This window comes from Crocuta crocuta, unplaced genomic scaffold (genome assembly GCF_008692635.1).
Source record: "Crocuta crocuta isolate KB4526 unplaced genomic scaffold, BGI_CrCroc_1.0 scaffold475, whole genome shotgun sequence".
In the NCBI taxonomy this organism is placed as follows: Eukaryota; Metazoa; Chordata; class Mammalia; order Carnivora; family Hyaenidae; genus Crocuta; species Crocuta crocuta.
The window spans coordinates 1,653,076-1,658,516 of NW_027529518.1; the positions used below are offsets into that span (position 1 = coordinate 1,653,076).

The following is a 5,441-nucleotide window of genomic DNA, read 5'->3' on the forward strand; positions in this document are numbered from 1 at the left end:
TTGCCATTAAATGTCTGAATTTTAAACAGATTCTTGGACTGGTGGCTCATATCCATCAGCTTGTTCAACTTTAGCACCAGTCTCATCCCCAGTAGCTTTTCCAGAACTGCTACCTTAACCATGAAGCTCCATGTGCTTTCCTGATTCAAACTTAGGCTTTTTCAGCATTTTCACTTTTCTGTGTGTTTTCCAATGTCGTCTGGAATCAATTTGTTGACCACTTCTTTCAAGTCATTTGTCTGCACCTCTCGGGTCGTGATTTCCATCATATTTTTCCGAATTTGGTGGGCCTGTGGTGCTGAGCATAAGAGGTCTTCTGAATCTGATTGTTGTGTTTGTTAGTAAAACTAACACAAAATAGATGAAGCAAAGAACCATTGCTAGTCTTGGCATCAACATGAGATTCAGTCCTGGTCTGCCATTTTTTTTGACCATGGAGCATATTTTGTGCTGGGTAAGATCTAGGCCACGGAGATTAGGTGGTTTTTGCCCTGGAAATCCTCAGTAATTAGCTTGAATTTTCTACATGCAACTTTATCATTCTGCAGATCGGCAAGGCTCACTTCAAAAATCCCTTGAGGCCATCATACGTGATTTTGGTTCCTTGAGTTCTTGTGATTAGTGTTCCTCCAATATTTGTTATATCGAACATAGCTGGTGCTTTCATATTATACCAACCTTTCCTAGAAAATGGATCAACAGCTTTCTTCTTGGCTCCCTTTATGCCACCTTTTGTAAAGCGCTTGTTCTTGTTGCCATGGCACTGCTCAGGGAGCATGGTTTACGTACTCTCAACCAGAGTAGCTAGGGAGGATTTTAATTTGCTTAGTGCCTTGATGGGGAATTGCCTGGGGATTTCAAGTACCATATTTCATTAAATCTAAGGTATTACTGCTGGTCACGTAGCCCTGTTCTTTGTATTGCTGAGAAAGAAGACACTGTCAGTTATATTGTGTAAGTTGCCATCAGTTATAATACATCGATTTCAGGGGTATTAAAATGTGAGTGTGCAGCTTAGAACAATGAAATGTAGTACTGTATGTATATATTCAGAGACCCTTGCCATCTCTAAGGCTCTGTGGTATCCAGAAAAAATGGAATAATTGATAAATATACAAATGTATTTTCTTATGAGTTTAATATGAATTAAAAAAATTTTTTTTTCATAAAAAGATGAAGCCTCAGGAGGAAAAGTTGTCAGGTGAATTTTTTGTGGCAATATTTTCGTGTGGGTCTTAAGCAAAGGGAAAATTAGCCTGATATATTGTGAGTCCAGACAGAGTGGCTTACAGTAAAATGAAATTGTTCTTAAGATTTGAAATCTTGCAGAAAACTTTTTTTTTGAGTTCTGAATTATGATCCCCATGTACATTTGAGAACAGGGAGGTGCAGGGGGATGAAATGGGACTTGTCTAAGATCATACAGGTCTTTGACTTGAACCCACGCCTTTAATTGCACAGAACTCAGTCTCATTTGGGAAAATTTGTAGCTGACTTGAATCCTCTAATATGGCCTCCTTTTATTTCTTCATTTTCTACTAGTCAGAAGTTTCGTATGTGAACAATTCAACTCGTCAGTTGTGAGATTTTTTTCCATCAGTTGCAGTCAAGGTGCATAAAGCTGTAACTTTCAGTCTTGATCTTGGAAGTTGCCTGATTGGTAGCCTGATTAAGCTGTTTAATATATCAAAGATGCAAATTACCTTGTAATTTGTAAGAAGGTGGCTATTTGAACTTGTTAAAGAAAAATGTGGAAAATACTGGAGTAGTTTCTTAAAGTGTCTCTTGCGAGAAGAGGTCAGTAGCTTTCAGTCTGATCTTTTCCTTTATTCAGTCAGTTGCTTTGAGGTATGCTTTTTCTTTCTTTCTTTATAATCTTCTGTAAATCTAACATCTGTCTATGTATAAAGCAAGTGGAATGATTTATGTCTCTTTCCTGCTTATTCATTTAAGACCATAGACCTGCATGGGGGAAAGAATTTGTTCACTTTAAATGGGCAGGAAAAGGGATGTGTACTATCTACGGAATAAGGAACTAACAAGACTGGTGTGAAAAGTACACTCTGTAGCCATTTCCGGTGGATTTTCACTTCGATGTAGGCTGAGGTTATATAAACCCCTTGTTTCTTAGAACATAAAGGTCATGTTCAGGTTTGGTCCTGCTGACCCACACATTTTATATTTAAAAATTAAGGGAATTAATTCCCTCAGCAACAGATGACTCACTTGCCTACAAGGCCATGCAGAGTGGTTCTGCTGGACATGTTTATTTGATCAGATCCTTGTTCCAAAACAGACCTAGACTGAAAAGCATGAAGATTGGGCGCAATAACTTCTGAAGGTTGTGGAAACTGGATTTGAAAAACACTAGATTTTTAAAAAAATTTTAAATGTTTATTTGAGAGAGACAAAGCGTGAGCAGGGGAGGGGCAGAGACAGAGGGAGACACAGAATCTGAAACAGGCTCCAGGCTCTGAGCTGTCAGCACAGAGCTCGATGTGGGGCTTGAACCCACGAATCCTGAGATCATGACCTGAGCTGAAGGCGTACACTCCAAGTACACGTGGAACATTCTCCAGGATAGAACATCTATTAGGCAGTAAAACAAACCTCAGTACACTTAAACGGATTGAAACCATGCACAGCCTGTTCTCTGATCATCATAAAGTGAAATTAGAAGTGAATGACAGGGAAAAAGTTGGGATATTCACAAATGTGTGGAAATTCAACATTATTTAAAAAATTTTTTTAATGTTCATTTATATTAGAGAGACAGAGGGTTAGCAGGAGAGGGTCAAAGAGAGAGGGAAACGCATAATCCAAAACAGGCTCCAGGCTCTGAGCTGTCAGCCCAGAGCCCAATGCAGGGCTCGAACTCACAAACTGCGAGATCATGACCTGAGCTGAAGTCGTACACTTAACCAAGGGTGCCAAAGAGCCACCCAGGGGTGCCAAAAAACACTAGATATTAAATGTCAACACTAACTCTTCTATTTTCTTCAGTATTATGTTGTGCAAAATGGTATCTTTGGCTTGATTAGAGCAATGCCGAGCAATAGAACTTTCTGTGATGGAAATGTTCTATATCTGTGCTATCACATACAGAGCCATTCTCTGTTGAGCACTTGAAATAGGTCTTGTGCAACGGAAGAACTGAATTAAAAAAAATTTTTTTAATGTTTTATTTATTTCTGAGAGAGAGAGAGAGAGAGCAGGGGAGGGTCAGAGAGAGAGGGAGACACAGAATCCAAAATAGGCTCCAGGCTCTGAGCTAGCTGTCAGCACAGAGCCCGACACGGGGCTCAAACCCACGAACCGCGAGATCATGACCTGAGCCAAAGTCAGTCACCCAACCGACAGCCACCCAGGTGCCCCAAGAACTGAATTTTTAATTTTATGTAATTGTAAGAACAGTTGACCCTTGAACAATACAGGGGTTAGAGGTGCTAACCCCCTGCACAGTTGAAAATTCTTAACTTTTGACTCCCCCAAAACGTAACTACTCATAGCCTGCTATTGCCCAGAAGCCTTACTGCTAACATAAACAACTCATTAACACATATTTTGTATGTTATATGTATCATATACTGTATTTGATTAACTCTTAATTTGTATGTTATATGTATTATATACTGTATTCTTACAGTTAAGAAAACTTGAAAAAAGAAAATGTTAATAAGGAAACCACAAGGGAGAGAAAATACATTGATAGTTCTGCACTGTATTGATAAAAAAAATCCATGTATAAGTGGGCCTGCATAGTTCTAACCTGTGTTGTTCAAGGCTTACCTGGAATTGCCACATGTGCTCAGTGGCTGCTGCATCGGGTAGTGCAGGACTAGTAGATGTTCAAAGGGCCCTGCTTTGTCAGCATCATTTTCAATTATATCTTTAATTATTTATTTATTTTTAAATATTTATTGTGTGAGAGAGTGCAGGCATGAATGGGGGAGGGGCAGAGAACATCCCAAGAAGCCTCCCCACTGTCAGTGCAGAGAATGCGGGGCTCGATCTCATGAACCATGAGCCGAGATTAAGAGTCAGATGCCTAACCGACTGAACCACCCAAGTGCCCCTTTTTTTTTTTTTAATTTTAATTTTTTAAGTAAGCTCTATGCCCAACATGGGGCTTGAACTCACGACCCCAAAATCAAGAGTCCTGGGCTCCACTGACTGAGCCAGCCAGGTGCCCTTCACTCTGAGNCTACCTTTGAAGGTATATGATTCGAATATTCTCATCGCTCTTGGTGTTTGATTGCGGTACCGTGACGGGGGCCTAGCTGGAGGTGGGGGGGGCGTGACTTTCCCGGCAAGTCCATCCCGGGGCTCTGAGAGAACCGTCTGAAGTTCACTGCGGCGAGCAAGCTACGTGCTGCTAAGCCCAGACTTCCCGCCTCAGTACGACTGCAGGTCTTGCCCGCTAGGGAGCTCAGCTCTGGGGACTGGCCTCTCTGCCTCCTCGTCTTACGGTCTCCTCCCGTATGTTCCAGCCGTTCTTTGCAGCCCGTTCATTCTGTGTTCTCCCACAGCCGTCTCCCCCGCTTCCAGAACCAGACTGCAGTTCTTGCCTCCTAGAAGGCTTCAGGATCCCTAGCCATATGCAACCAGGAGCAAAGTTGCTTCCTAATTCCTTTCTCATTTGTTTTCACCTAGACTCCCAAAACATAATTGTACATATGAAACTACTGTAACACCGTATGTTAGCTATACCTGAATAAAAAAGTAGAAAGCATAGCTGCCAGTCTTAACACTAAAAAAAAGAAAAAAGGTAGACACAGATGCTAAGAGTAGGCATTTGTAGACCCAGACAGGTTCTTTGGGAATTGTATGTAGTTGACAATGACACTGTCAGTCAAGGCCAGACTGGGCGCTCTGGCTGGGAAAAATGAGGAGACGGGATGGTTGAGAAGAGGGAAGAGCAACTTGTGAGGGGGGCTCTCCCCTCTCCTGTGCCAGCCCCCTCCTCTCCTTAAAGATGAGGCATGCAGGGGTCACGCAGTCATGTAATGAGGCAGGAGTACAGGGGCAGGCTTGTTGCACCCAGGAGAGGAGGGGGCGCAGGGAAATTGATCCAGGGATGCCATTTCTGTGCAGTTTGGGCACTTACACCTGTATTCTGGCACACTGGTGGGAATAGTTTTCTTAAATGAATCTTTTTTTTAGTACCCTCCATTGGAAAGGTGGCAGTTCACTTGAAATTTAAGGAGATCTAAACTAAAAATTTAAGGAGATTTAAACTAAAAACCTTGAGGCAAACAGGAATATGGAGATTTGGACACTAGGGGAGCAACAGGGTCTTGCGTGCTTGGAGTTCTCTCTTCTCTTACCATATCACCACAGTCTTTGGATCGTGGGTTTTTTCCTCCTTGACTTCATGCTTTTCAGGTCTCCTTTAAAATAAATAAATAAATAAAAAGCAGGTGAGGGGGGGGGGCTTTTGG

General features: G+C 41.8%; 1 protein-coding gene and 1 pseudogene across 1 annotated transcript in view; one reads left to right on the forward strand and one right to left on the reverse strand.

Annotated features, from left to right (window-relative positions):
- The window catches only part of HPRT1 (hypoxanthine phosphoribosyltransferase 1), a 33,635-nt gene that overhangs the window by 14,971 nt on the left and 13,223 nt on the right, over nucleotides 1-5,441 (forward strand). The gene's annotated exons all lie outside the window — the stretch shown is intronic.
- LOC144228915 (small ribosomal subunit protein eS1 pseudogene) lies at nucleotides 22-778 on the reverse strand (annotated as a pseudogene).